The sequence below is a fragment of the Carassius carassius genome, chromosome 31 (genome assembly GCF_963082965.1).
Source record: "Carassius carassius chromosome 31, fCarCar2.1, whole genome shotgun sequence".
Taxonomy (NCBI): Eukaryota; Metazoa; Chordata; class Actinopteri; order Cypriniformes; family Cyprinidae; genus Carassius; species Carassius carassius.
Window position 1 is genome coordinate 5,906,457 of NC_081785.1, and position 15,534 is coordinate 5,921,990.

Below are 15,534 nucleotides of genomic sequence, written 5' to 3' on the forward strand. Positions count from 1 at the left end.
TCACATACCAGATTGCTGATGGGCTTGTATCTCATCCAGGCCAGAAAGACTGCGGAAGGACCGTCTCTCCTTGAAGGCCACAGTGGGAAGCATATCCTCCTCATCCCTCAGCTCCAGCTTTGGCATTTTTCCTGGATCTGGTAGCCTGATCACAGGCTTCACATTCTCACAAGGCAAGTTGTCCTTCACTGATGCAGCTTTCCAAAGGGGACAGAAATTGAGCAGGGCCTGTAGATGGGGCATAAACAAAGCACCTGCCATTGAGAGTCTTACCTTGTCATCAGAATCTGTTTTTCTTGTTCTTTTCATGATTTCTTCATATTAAACTAGGTTTGGAAGAGTGATTTTAAACATTCAAAAGCTTTTAATACTTGCTGTTGAAGCCTGTTTTCCCTCCTCTTTCTGTCTGCGAGCATTCTGCTCTTGAGCGTTCAATCGCTCTTCTTCCTCTCTCTTCCTCTTCTCCTCCTCCAGTCTCGGGGCCTGGGCTTCCTCTCTGGCTCGTTCTTCCACTCTTCGATGGGCCAGGTCCTCTCTGCTCTTTCTGCAAACATGAGCCACACAAGCTCAGTTAGGTGCTTAATGCACTTTATTAAGAATTTATATCTGCCATCATGAAGTTCAAACTGTTTTTAGATATGTAGTTTTAACTTTAGCATATTTAACTGTCCAGTTACTTCAGCAAAGAACAACTTTGAATTGCGGCCTTTTCATTTTACAAATACAATTTAACATTTATAATCAAAAGCAGTTGTGAAATACTAAGACACAAGAGAGCAAGATTCACTGATAGTGGAAAGGTAAGAATAATAATAAAAAAAAAACCTTCAGTCTGTGTTCCTCTTCCTCCTCTCTCTGGAGTCGGGCTTGTCTCCTTTTCTCCGTCAACAGGTGAGTGGCCTCTTCAGCGTCTGTAGTCCAATCAGGAGGTATGACTTGAGCCCCGTCACCAATCTGACTTGGTCCTAAAAGTGAAAGAGTACAGAGAGAGGAATTTATATGTATTAATGTATGAAATGTATATATTCAGTTTAGAACCTTTTTGCTACAATGGTACTGCATTAGGTTATTGTACTATGGAACAAACATATAAATTGCAAGTCAACAAAACTATGAAATAACACAATGTGTATGTATATATTCTTAAAAATGTTTCTTAATGCTGAATTTGGGGGGGGGGTGCATTTTATTTGTGTTATTTCATAGTTTTGTTGACTTGCAATTTATTTGTTTGTTCCACAGTACACTAAACTGAATTATTAATATTATAAAAAATGTGTGAATTATTGCAAAATGTGTCTGAGCAAGTCTTTGACTTACCATTAGTAATTGGATTCAGAGGCCCATTTGTAGCTGGTTTCGTCTGGAGTTGGTTATCTTGCAGACATTGAGCAAGTGTTTCTTCAGATTCTAGATCCTCCTCTTCTGGCAGTGGAGGCAAACTGTCTTGTTTAAGTGTGACTTGTCTGAAATGTGATCTGTTCTGCAGCCTTGGAAATGGGTAAATAAAGCAAGAACGGGTCATAATGTCCAAAAGTATAAATCTGAGAGTTCGAGGAAAGTTTGATTTCACTCATTCCTTTAAAGAAAGTAAAACTATAAGTTAGAGCTTTAAAGCGGTACTACATAATTGTAGGGCCTCTGTCGCCCTCTGTGGTTGGAACGTAAAATTGCAAGTGGCGCCGGTGAGCTTTTCCGGTCCTGCGACGCTCACGTTTACTATTAATGTTTTTCGAATTTAAAAGCGAATAGTGGTATATCAAAGACACGAGGAAACATCCTCCCTACATTTTTGCGTACCTCTGTGTGGAAATTCATCAAGATACAACATGGAGATTGCTTTATTCTTCTGTTGATTATGCGGATCAGCGTCAGGTTAATCAGCTCACAGGGATTTTTTCATTAAAACACAAACCACTCAAATATGCAATATTTTACATTTTCGGAGAGCTGATTTTGTTCTGACTGTTATCTATAAGATCATAAGGTTTCTGACTGTCAAACGAGACAGACAGATATTTCTGATAAAGTATGTATGTTTTATTAACTTTATTTGATAACAGTTTATAACTGTGTACAATTTAACGTAATGCTATTATGGTAGGTTTGCATTAATTAAAAGATCGCTGTTTGCATTCATGTTTGTTTTTATCAATGTTTATCTGTTTTGTAAAATATCTGCAGCATAAATAATTTTGTCGCATGTATTTTATGAATTCTTCGAATAAAACAAATATTAAAATTAGTCATGTATTAGTTGTTTTATTTCATTTCAAAATGTCTGATGCAAAGTTGACTGTCAAATAATAAAATGTTGTGAAAATAATGATGAAACAAACTAATGTGCACAATTGAGAAATGTGAAGATAAATCACAGCCCATGTCTCAAAAGGTGAATATATCATTAAAAAAAAAAATGTAATGCAAACATTTTTGAGAAATAAGTAATTTTTACATTTACATAATTGGTAAGGTAAAAATAAATTATGTATCTGTGTGTACGCACTATGAGTTCAATTTTCATTTCGTGAACAGTTGGGAAAATTAGTGTATTTAATTCATACACCAGACCCAAACATACACCGTTTCAAACGCACTTGCTCAGTTAACATTTATAGAATACTAATAATAGCAGTGTAGATCTTATTTGCATTTGAAGTGATATTATAAATCCTCTAAACATATATAGAAGGTAATATTTGGATTTCTCCGGTTCTCTGCACTGGCGTTTAGCACAACCGGAAGTATAAAAGCACACACTCGCGAGACCGGAAATCCAATATGGCGGCGATATGCAACTAGCCCATTGTGCTTTTCAAGAACGAATGACACAAACCTGAAAATTACTACCATATAGTGCAGCTTTGATATTGTTTCTCCTAGACAGCAATGATATAAAATGGAATGACTTGCTGAAGTCTAAGAGATTGTTCTGTAGAAATATATAAATATATGTTTATATACCATGATGTTGAGAGGACCTTATTTTCTGGTGGAGTTGTGTCCTGTTTGGGCTTGATTTCATGGATTGTTGCTTGTAGTTGTGGCTTTTTCAAGTCCTGTCCCTCAAAATCACCTTTTGCCACCTGAAATATTTTTGTAAAAACCACATGCAGTATGTCATGCAACGAAGAACTGTTTATTTTTATATTTAACCAAATAGCTTAAAAATGATTGTGATCTCTAACCAGCTCTCTGTTGGTGGTTCTGCGGATGGTGAGATTTGGACTTGAACTTGCAAGCCTGTTTGGCGCTTTCCCACAATGCACCTGGGGCTTTCACGTGGTGCTGGAGTTCGTGGTATGACAGGAGGCTGAACGACGACAAATATGAACAAATTTTTTGGGTTAATGAGTACAGAGAAATGGGTTTTATGAGCATGAGAAGAAAAAAGGAAGCCAATATTTATTACACCCAGCCGAATGAAATATCTGAATGATAGATGCAATTCTTCAGTCTAAAGTGATACCTATGTCTCATGACAGACACACAGCGCTCCTGCTTCTGTCTAGATAAGAGACAGTAGGAGTCTGAAGACGACGGACAAGGTCAATCTCCCACTGACTAAGAGAGTGAGGTTTAGCTAGAGGAGAGCAGAAAGCAGAATGACTAACAGGAAGAGGTCAGAAAGGGAGTTGGGAAAATAGATGCAAAGCTAGAAGAGTGTTTTAGCACCAGTTATTGCTTTTTAAATCGTGCACTTAAATATTCACCATTATTGATTTTATTCTTGGTGACCCTTCGTGAGCAGTGACCAGTTTTCTGTTTGGTCTTCTGAGTTTTCTCCATCGTCTTCCGCAGCACAGACTCGTAAACGCTCCTAGAACACAGGATGAGAACACACCTATCATCCCATGCTCCTTATGGTTTTAATCATGGTTGCAAAATCTTCACAGCGTGTGTTTTTTTTTTTTTTTTTTTTATCGTCGTTGCTTCTGTCTGTGCTAAAGCATTTATGAAACCCACACAAACAGATGGTGTACACTACCAGTCAAAAATCTGAACACATTTGACTGAATTTCTTTTTCATGATCTTGAATACTTCTAAAGAGTTTATGCTTTTTATATACAGTACAGACCAAAAGTTTGGACACACCTTCTCATTCAAAGAGTTTTCTTTATTTTCATGACTATGAAAATTGTAGAGTCACACTGAAGGCATCAAGGGCTATTTGACCAAGAAGGAGAGTGATGGGGTGCTGCACCAGATGACCTGGCCTCCACAGTCACCGGACCTGAATTAAAAATTAAAGTGAAGTGACATTCAGCCAAGTATGGTGACCCACACTCAGAATTTGTGCTCTGCATTTAACCCATCCGAAATGCACACACACACAGAGCAGTGAACACACACACACTGTGAGCATACACCCAGAGCAGTGGGCAGCCATTTATGCTGCGGCGCCCGGGGAGCAGTTGGGGGTTCAATGCCTTGCTCAAGGGCACCTAAGTCGTGGTATTGAAGGTGGAGAGAGAACTGTACATGCACTCCCCCCACCCACAATTCCTGCCGGCCCGGGACTCGAACTCACAACCTTTCGATTGGGAGTCCAACTCTCTAACCATTAGGCCACGACTTCCCCTTCGAGATGGTTTAGGGGTGAGCTGGACCGCAGACAGGAGGCAAAAGGGCCAACAAGTGCTAAGCATCTCTCGGGGAACTCCTTCAAGACTGTTGGAAGACCATTTCAGGTGACTACCTCTTGAAGCTCATCAAGAGAATGCCAAGAGTGTGCAGAGCAGTAATCAAAGCAAAAGGTGGCTACTTTGAAGAACCTAGAATATGACATATTTTCATGTATATATATGACATATATTCATATGTTTATAATTCCATATATAATTCCACATGTGATAATTCATAGTTTTGATGCCTTCAGTGTGACTCTACAATTTTCATAGTCATGAAAATAAAGAAAACTCTTTGAATGAGAAGGTGTGTCCAAACTTTTGGTCTGTACTGTATATATATATATGTGTGTTTATATTTATATGTACTTTATATAATAATATAATATAATAATTAATTCATTAATACCAGTATTTGGAGCTGAATCTTTTTGTAAGTTAATCATGAATTATTATATATATATATATATATATATATATATATATATATATATATATATATATATATATATATAAATAATAGCCCACAAATATATGTGGGTATGTATATGTGGAAAATTTAACTGGTGTTTTATATAAATGTTTATACAATTTGTAAAATTCCATCCATCTGTATGATTTTTGTTAATTTTTATACAATGTCCAAACTCTTCACTGGAAGCATGTGTATGCTATACAAACAAAATCTCTCCCATCAAGCATCAGTCATTATTTATCTCATGCATAAATTCACTCTTTCTTCTTTGAGCCTCTGTTTGCGTTTCTCCTCGACCGCCATCCTCCTCCTTTCATCTCTTTGTCGCTGCTCCTCTAACTTCTTCCGTTGCTCCTCAAGATGTTTCTCATAGAACTGCTTGAACCTTTCTTCCTTTGCCAGCCAGCCGTGCTCACGCAGCACTACAGTCCAGGTACACCAAGAAAAACTTAATAAAGCTTTCAGTTTGTTCTTTAATTTGTAATAATTGTTATATGTTCAGAGTAAGGAAAATACCCAGCTGTTTTTGATGCGCCTCTCTCCGTTCACGGGCCAATCGCAGTCTCCCATCCACTTTTAGCACATTTGACTCTAAATTATAAAATTAAAATTTGTCATGGAGCACATAATATAATAAACTTTGTTGGAATGAATGAGAAAAATGAGCAACTGGGAAGATTCAGCTTTAAAGACAATCGTTATTGACATTTGTGTCCATGGCAGCAGTATATCAGGCACTAAAGGTTTGAGAAAGGAAAATGCAAATTGAATTGATGGATAAATATTAGCTATTTAAGACCTGTGTTATTTCCATTTTGTTTGTTGATAATCTGTGCTGATTTAATGTTCAGTGGAGCACATGCTTTTCTTTTTTTGCTCCAGGGCTGTGGGTTTCACATCAGATCTGGAATCTGGAAAAAAAGAGAGGCTGTTTACTTACTGCTCAGAAATAGAAAAAAGATAAATGAACACCAAACATGAAAGTCTTCTAGTGTTTTGGTTTTTAAACACTCTGCTGAAATTGAGCAAACTTTTAACCCAGTTTGAAAAGCAGACAGGTAGATTAGAAGGTAAGTGGTGTGATGATTTACAGCATTACGACAATGAGGAATGCATAGCATAGTGGAAGCCTTCATGACTGAGCTCTTTGTCTTTACAAATTCTTGAAATAAGCACGCAAGGCTGTTACTTCAGCCCTTTGAGTGACACATCAGTTTCATTGTTATTCAGGCAAGTAAGAATCCCATTGACTCACGGGTGTTTCCCCCTTGAAAGTGTAAGTTATGGGGTCTGTAACTTTTTTTTTATTAACACAAAAGGCAGATATAGAGGTGTACATGAGGCCTGTCTCATGCCAGTTCTGACTTTGTCCTCTGAATCAAGACAGCCCAAGGCTTGTAGACCATTACAAAGGCAACATTTGTTTTACTCTTTCTGTGTAGAACAACAAATTCAGCGCCTGACTGAAGAGTATGTGGTGATGGTGAACTTCACACTCCAGATCACCACAACAATGATATCGAGGGGTGAAGTGTGGAGCATGACTGATGCAGAACATATCAGAGCTGCAGTATTTGCTAGCATATATAAGTCACTTGGTCTAAGAAAATGAAAGTAGACGAACTTGACATCGGGGGCGTTGCGTAACAGACATCCATCATGTGATGCGAGACATTTATAAACCCCTTAAGCACAGCTAGCATCATCACACACAAGCATAACCCATTCTTAATGTCACTATCTGAGCCAACCATAAAGAAGTGTATTGTTATTTAGTATATGAACTCAGATGGGTCTAACAGCTTATGCCACATAGAAGGATCTATATATGTTTGTTTCCAGAATTTTAAGATGCACATGCTCTGTCAAAGTTGTGTGCAGTTTATTGTGAGCCCTGAATTAGCAGATGAGGTTAATGAATGTCGTATTTATCATCTGCATCTCACCAACCTCTCTGCTTCCTCGCAGTGTCGCACATCTTCATCCGTCCTTTCTCCAAAAACGCAGCGAGACCCAGCTCTGCTGTCCTTGCCATCTTCCTCCACGCACGTTCCTGCTCTTTCAGGCTCAGATGAGCTGGCATCTTACAGTGAGTGTGTGTGTGTGTGTCTGTTTAATACATGTAGAGCATCTGTGTTCCCTGTGCACAAGTCTTCCACTCCAGCCAACGGCTTATCAGTGCATCACTAACAGGGAATAGGCTGGTTGAGAGAGCGAGACCCGAGTGTGAAACAGAAATTCTTCCTGAGGGAGATTGTGTGAGCAGCTGATTTGCTGCTGTCTGGGTTGCGTCTAGCACACATGCACGGCAAGCAAACTCCATAAACTTCTGTAAGTACAGAGTGCGCACGTGCCATGCTCTCACAGAAGATGCCCACCCATCTGGAATCAGCTGTGGTTATTGGAGGTGTGTTTCCCTTAACAATCCACAGAGCCCTTTGCATTGCATTGGCCAGTCACATTGACTGCATACGAGCAGCTGCAGCAAGGATGAAATATTCACACTATAACAAAAGAGACCCAGTTGGATGCAAGTGCTTTTTTTCGAAGTGGTTACCTGGCTGACTGTGATATGCAAAATTGTGGGAGGCATGACACTGCATGCTAGTGTGCAGAGAAAACTTGCTTTAATCCTGTGGATCGATTATTGAGATGTAACATAAAATATACAGCCAATCACAGATCAGATTTAAGGTTCTTGTACCAAATCTTTTCACATCCCATAATGCTTCTGATTGGCTTGAGGATCTGCTTTAGACAGAGAGATGACGTTATGCCTTCACTATCAGTAACAACTGTGCATTTTTATGTAATGGTCCACAAGTATTGCATTGAATTAGTCTTCGTTTAGCAAATCTTTTCTATCTAAAACAACTTGCAGTACATGTTTAGGGACAATCACCCTGGAGCAATGGGTTGGGTAAACTCAGCACTTATTTACATATATATTTTTTTTATTTACATATATATCTCACACAAACGTATATACGTGTGTGTGTGTGTGTGTGTATTTAGTAATTTAAAATTTATATTAATATTACACTAATATTATTGTAATTTTAGTACTTCAGCACTGGATATAAAACCAAATGCCAAAATATATTTTATTGAAAAGTCTGTAATTATTACATTAAAATGTTGTAATTCTTTTACAATTAAATTATTAATCAGTTTTTATATTATACAGGTAAGTTCCACAATTACATTTAGAATTTTTTTTTGTGTGGAATAGGAATTTGGAATAATGATTTTATATATATATATATATATATACACACACAGACACACACACACACACACACCCCTCTTTAGGTTGCTGAGATAAAGCTATTTTGACTGCTAGCCTCAGTTTTATCTATATCCTAACATTACACCATTTATCAAATGCAAATTACATTTATCTGGAAATGAGTGTCAAAGGCAAGAAAATTATTTTAAAATGTTCCCAGGGTTCAAAGTATGCCTTTAATTTGTGTAAATGCAAATTTTCTATTAGTTACACTAAAAATATACCCACAAAGAGACTAGTTAGTAGTTAGAAGCGGGTTAAGTCAACCCTTCCAGGGTGGTGGCACTTCCAGGTTTGTCAGATTCTTTCTTCTGAATGAGGAGCAACTAAATGGAATTGTAAGTCCCAACATTACAGTAATGTTCCGTACTTATCAGATTTAATTTCTGATTAATAATCAAACATTTTTTGGGTGTTTCTGATAGAACATCATTCATGAAGTCTTTTGATTCTGTAAGTGGATATCAGTACGTACATCTGAAAGTGGGTGAGAGGGAGGAATGTGCATCAGGAGTCAATGAGTGATTAGCAGTCTATCTGATGTGGAGACGACTGAAAGAATGAGGAAATGTGGCTTGTCAAAGCTTTAGTTTTCCCTTCCTGTCAGGAAGGTAAAGTCAGTGTTACGCTGACAGGAGCTGGCTGAAGGATGTCTGTTGTCTGCACCGCTATGTAGGATACAAGAGTAGAAGAGGACTGCATCTGAAGGCTTCAAACAAGAGTTCACTGACACAAGGAGCTCACTGAATTATCTCTGTAGGTAATTTATAATTTTCCCACTATATTTTTGCTCATATTTTGCACCTGTTATGTTCTATTAAAATGAATCCTGACTAGTTCATTGTCACTATGGAGATTTTCTTAATATAGTTAATTTAGTTTCTATCTCTTTAAGAAAGTTTCTTTGGTCTTACATTCTTCTTCAATGAGCGTAATAATCGAACAGCGAAACTGGGGGAGGTGTGGTGTTTTTTTTTTATTTTTTTCGTCCTATTTTTTATATTAACTGTTTGTAAATGACTAAGAGCAGGTGCATCTCTAAGTTTTGGTCAGGAACCTGTTCCATGTGTTATTTTGGTTTTGGGGTGAGGTTTACCTACCTTACCTGTAGTTCTGTTGTATTTATAATTATATGTTAAAGACATGTCACTACAGTATAACCACCAAGAAAGATGGTTTACCATATCATTAAAAACTGGTTCTACTGTTTTAATTTGTTGTGGTAAAATAACGAAAAACGATCCCAGCTAAAGTTTTATATGGATAGTAAACAAGCAATATTAAACTCCTAGAATGTGCCTTCTATATTTTATGTAATAGTTCACCCAAAAATTTGAATTCTCTCCTCAGTAACAGTATTGACCTTCGTGTTGTTCCAAACCTGTATCATTTACATTCTTTTGTGGAACAAAACATTTTGGTTCTGGTTATTCCAGGCAGCGCACTTTGTACATGACTACGAAAACTTCAAAAGCTTCAAAAATGAAATAATAACATCTTGATATCATAAAAATAGTCCATACTACTCTTGCGCAATATTTCAAGTCTTCTGAAGCCATAAGTTAGATTTGCATGAGAAACGGACTGAAATTTACAATAAACGTATTCCTCCCTAGTGAGCTGTTAACCACTACAAAGCTAGTAATTTAGTCAACTCCAGATCCGGCTCAGTCAGATCCAGTTTAAGACTACTTTTTTTCTTTTTTTCTGTACCAACCAATTCATTCAAAAGGTCTGACTCAAATGAATGAATTGGTTGGTCCAGTACAGAAAAAGTCAGGCATCATACTTGAGCAAAGCCTTCTTATGGCCTGGGAAGACTCAGTTCTATGCTACTTTTATGGTATTTTTGTGACGCACTGTTTTGGAGCTTGAAAACTTCAGTACTTGACTTTGGAAGGTGAGTAAAGCCTGAGAGTTTTCATTTTTAGGTAAACGATATCTGGTGTTTCATATTTAAGAGCCCTTAAGAGAAGAACAATCTGGTTTATCAAAAGTGAACTGACAACTTGAGAACATTTTTTTTTTTTTTGGTGTTTTGTTGCTTTAAAACCGCTTAATTGCAGTTTTGGAAAACTTTTGGTAATACCAGTGGAAACATGAAAAATTTTCTGTGGTAACCAATGTGCTTCATGAGCTTTTGAATTTTATAATTATGTGGCTAACTTTTGTGACAGGATTCTGAATCTATTTTTAAATAGATCCCTTCTTTTATGGGTAAAGCACTAGCAAACAGGCACAATTTAAAAAAAAATTACGATATCCACTCCTTAAAATGTATACATTATGATAAAGACTTGTATGTATAGAAAGTGTATAATTATGACAAAATAATTGCCAATGTAATGAGTAGAGGATCCATTTTTACAAGCTGTAATCACGTATTGTAGATGTGCATCGTATTAATGTAGTTAATTTTCTACTTAAGAATTTCACATTTTAGTGTTACTCGACACTTTTGCCATTCTTTATGAAATTTACTAGCAGGTTCTAAGTGAAAATTGTTTCTACAGCATTTTTTTTTTCCAGTGTATATGTGCATGAAATAATGTGTTCAATATCTGATCTGTTTTCCTGTAGGTATCACAATCATGGCACCAATCAGCACTCATCTGGTAGGATGGGCGGTCACAGAGCAACCAGAGGCTGCATTTCTCTCCATAGTCATCCTCTTAATCATTAGCATCGCACTCCTCGTTCTCTGTGCAAGCTGTAAAAAGTGAGTGGTTTCTGAGTGACCTTTAAAAGATTTTGATGGAAGTTAGTTACAAAAAAGCATGCCTCAAAAGATGAAGTCAGGCGAAAAGGGCAACTATACAGGTATGTAGCAGCAAGTCACCCACTCTGTTGCTGTACGCTACATTCCTAGACATCAGGTCTTTCTACTGTGGAAAATTGTAAGGAATGAGGCAGGAATGTGACTCCATCACAAAACACGAGAGCATCGTCTTACTCATACTAGCTCATGCTTAACATATGAATACATGAAAGAGAGCCCAAGCAAATAGGCGATATATTGTGAGACTGTACTCTATAAAGTCTATGCAGACTGTCTGCATAGTGATAAGGTGATTATGCATAGTGCATAACCAGTCATAAGGGTAAATTGTTCGATTTCGAATTAAGTTTTATACATCACCTGAAAGCTGGATAAATAAGCTTTCCATTGATGTTTGGTTTGTTAGGATCGGATAATATTTGGCCAAGATGCAACTATTTGAAGATTTTGCATTCTAAACTACTAGAATGCAAAAAAATCTAAATTGCCTTTACAGTTGTCCAAATTAAGTTCTTAGCAATGGATATTACTAATCAAAAATAAAGTTTTGACACATTAACAGTAGGAAAATTACAAAATATCTTCATGGAACATGATCTTCATGATCTTTGTCCTAATGGTTTTTGGCATAAAAGAGAAATACATTTTGACCCATACAATGTATTTTTGGCTATTGCTACAAATATTCCCCAGAGATTTAAAGGGGTCATGATGTTGCTAAAAATAAAATTATTTGGTGTAATGAAATGTTTGTGGTTTAATGTTCAGAAAACACATTTTCCACATAATGTACATTATTATTTCTCCTCTCTGTCCTGCCTTTCTGAAATGCGTCGATTTCTACAAAGCTCGTCGTTCTGAAAAGCGATGTGTACTCTGATTGGCCAGCTATCCAGTGTGTTGTGATTGGCCGAATACCTCAAGTGTGTGTGTGACTGAAATGTTGGGCCCCTTAACACACTGTTATGCTGTGTTCCGGAGTTCTAACAAATAATGCTACCTATCAGATTATGCTACCAACACTGTATTTGTCCTACTGTAAGGATAGGGTTGAGTTGGGGTTGGTTAGCGGTCCTATATTCCATTCCTCGTACCCCACTGCTCTGCACATTTTCCAGTTCTAAGTGAACGTATTATGTTCCATTCAAAGTGCATTGAAGTGTGCGAGACGTAAATTTAGATAATATTTATTTACCAAGGTATATGATGTCACACTTGTCTGTGTGCGTGAAGAAAACGTACTTACAGTTTGTGAATCAGAACAGCCAGCGTTGTAGTCTACTATCCCAGGATCAGGAAGCAGTCCTCCATAAAATGCAATGCAAACATCTGAATATTTGTGTTGAACTGTTCTGGAACAGTGTTGTCAATACAACTCGACCACTGATTTCTAGTTGTGTCCTCTTTTGGAAGGCCAAGTATTTTCACTTTTGCAAGGAAACACACAGCCTTTTCACAAAATGCAGCGTTGGTGGCCGTAACAACAAAGTTACTCCTTTTTTTTTAAGGTGAACACTTAAGTGACGTTATGCAAATCTTCCCACATCTTGACATGGACATGTGGGGGTGTTGAAACGAGATGTTTAAGGAGGGCGTGGACCAGTCTTAACTTTTATAAAGATCTCTTTGGGTTTGAGACTTTAGTCTTTGTAACTTTTAGGAATGTTATCTATTCACAAACAGCTTGTAACACTCCAAATAGAAAGGAATACTTGAAATTGTGTCATAAGACCAATTTTGTGGTCCAGGGTCATATATAAGCCAGTAGGTGAAAAAAAGAATCTTATTGTAATTAATGAATTTTTTTTATTATTTGTATATTTAAAGCTAACTGTTAATCCAATATAATTTTTATATTATTTTTTTTTATTTTCCATATTAATATACATTTACAGTAATTTCATACAGTAATTCTTGTTTAGTGTCATAAATTGGGTTCGTAGAAAAACTGCAGTGAAGTTACTTTTGTGTTTTAAACAAAAAGACTAAACCCATTCAGTGCAAAAAATCACCAGTAGCATGACAACACTACATACTGATTTATTGCTTTGCAGAAAATCATTTGAGTTAGACAGAAGCAGCGCACCCGAACAGAAAGCATCCACACTTGTGAACGTGGTGAGTGTCATACTTTGTGAAACCTAAATGGATATAGTATGTACATGCATACATACATGTAAAAAAACGTTTTTTTATTGTAAAATATTTCACAATATTACGGTTTCATACTTGCAATGTTTCTATAAACATAAATCATAAACAATATCATATAAATGTGATGTATATCTTGTACTCAAGTGTAATTCTTAATTGAACAGGCGAGAATGGACAATTCAAGTGGTGAAAGACAAAACCCCACTGCTAATGACATTACAAATGATGAAATGGGTAAACTGAGTTGTCAATGAATTTCTTTCGAATCTGAATAGCTGTGTATCTCTTATCAATACTATCAACCTCACTCAGCAGATTTGAGCACTTTAATCTGGTCTCTGTAGGTTTAGAGTCTGTGAATGGTGACGCTGTGTACAGACCCTGGAGAAGTCACACTCTCACTCATGGTATGTCTCTCCAGGACAAAAAACATGATTGAGAGTAATTCAAACCCAGTGAAAATGCTTCACATTTCACCACACATGAGAAATATACATGATGGTCTTATATATACATACTATATATCTGCTTTTTTGCAGATACAAGTCCACCAACTCAAGAAAACAGTGGGGCCGGGACAGTGAACTGAGGGTTAGGTAACGCTTCAAGCTATCTAAAAAAATGTAAGCACTATGGATGACCCTTTTCTACATTTATAATACACCTTTGAGTGAAATTTCACTTGATAATACAAACATGTGTGTATATATAAGTACCCTCTTAATATTTTTTTTCCACTCAGATGACAAACAGCATCACCTCTGACTTCAAATGGTGGAAACAAGTCTGCAGACTGCCACCGTATTTATTATGCAACCTGAAATGCTCATACTAAGCAAAAGCCCTCATCACTTGAGGGGATTTTATCAGAGATAAAAGGTTTTTGTATCCTTCTGGGGCTGGTCTGAAGTCCTGCTTTGTAGCATTTACTCCCATAAGTGCCCATCAAACTCCATTTGAAGAAGAGGCGGAAGTGGCAGCATCACTGCCAGAGAGACCTAAAGAAATTACGATTTTTCCTTTCTTTTTCTAATAAAGTCCAGTATTGGGAAATTATTCTGCATTCACCTTTTATAGTAGGGGCGATATTAGATTTATCTCTCAGATTGACTGGTCTGTGTATTTTTTACTTTTTGCAGAAAATCAGGTGGTGAATATTTTTTAGGTTTTGAACAAATGTACGAATTCCAGTGTGCGTGAATAAATTGGATTAAAAAAAATCCTTATAAAATGTAATTAAAGTAACAGACTCTTTAGAATTAACCACCCTGTTCTGTTGAGATTTACTTTCTTTTATTTAGAAGAAATATGTGCTTCCCTTTTCTTCACTTTTTTTTAAACTGTTATGAAGGCATTTAGAGGCTGAAATTCTTAATCATTAAAATAAGATAATACCATTTTTATTTTTAAAGAAATAAGCGGTTAAACAACTGTATATGATATTTGATGTACTGTACTGATGAACTGTATATGATGTACACTTAATTAGTCGTGTAAACATGCAAGAAACCATTTAAAGAAAAAAATGACTCAATGTATGCTTTTTGTAAAAGTTTTATGACCGTAAAAAAGGGGGGAAAATAAACATTTTGCTTTTTTTTAGTTGAACGTTTTGTAGAAAATGTAGAGAATTTTTTTAAATATGCAAAACACATGGTTTTCAACCTTTTTTTTTTTTTGTAATTTCATACATCCTTTTTTTCATTGATATATTAAATAGACACTATACTGAACTCAAAACTAGATCTAAAGAAAAATATTATGTAATACATCAGATATTAGATGACATAAAATGAAGCATTCACTACTGGGGCATTTACCACAGAATCATATGTTGTGACAATGGGGTCTGTTTCACCGAACATTACTGAGGATGTTTTGATTCATGAGCAGGTGAACATTGTTTTGAACTAGTTCTAACAAGATTAGGAAAAACCTCATAAACTCTGATACTTCAATGCAACGCCCATGTTTGACCATATATTATTTTAATTTGCATGCCTTATCTAATAAATTCTAAAAGACTGCATCATGCATTTATCCTAAGCTTATCAACACATTTGTCTATTAGATCACACGTAGCTGCCCAAACATGTCGAAACCGTGCAGGTGACAAAATCCTTTTAAAATCATATTAAAATAACTTTAAACGTATTTCTTTGACCTAGTTTCTGTAAGTAACGCTTAATACTCACGTTCGATGGTGAG

The 15,534-nt window shown here is 36.5% G+C and overlaps 1 long non-coding RNA gene and 1 pseudogene across 2 annotated transcripts; one reads left to right on the forward strand and one right to left on the reverse strand.

The window, feature by feature from the left end:
- On the reverse strand, window positions 1–7,187 carry LOC132111867 (ensconsin-like; annotated as a pseudogene).
- Window positions 7,188–7,416: 229 nt separating this feature from the next.
- Window positions 7,417–14,382, forward strand: LOC132111419 (uncharacterized). 2 transcript variants are annotated; one of them, XR_009424799.1, is made up of 8 exons: window positions 7,417–7,435; window positions 9,070–9,153; window positions 10,974–11,112; window positions 13,227–13,290; window positions 13,491–13,560; window positions 13,677–13,733; window positions 13,866–13,949; window positions 14,069–14,382. It is a non-coding gene; the product is annotated as an uncharacterized LOC132111419 (long non-coding RNA). The 2 variants fall into 2 exon arrangements; XR_009424798.1 differs by lacking the exon at window positions 7,417–7,435 and having other exon boundaries at window positions 8,997–9,153.
- Window positions 14,383–15,534: the final 1,152 nt, after the last annotated feature.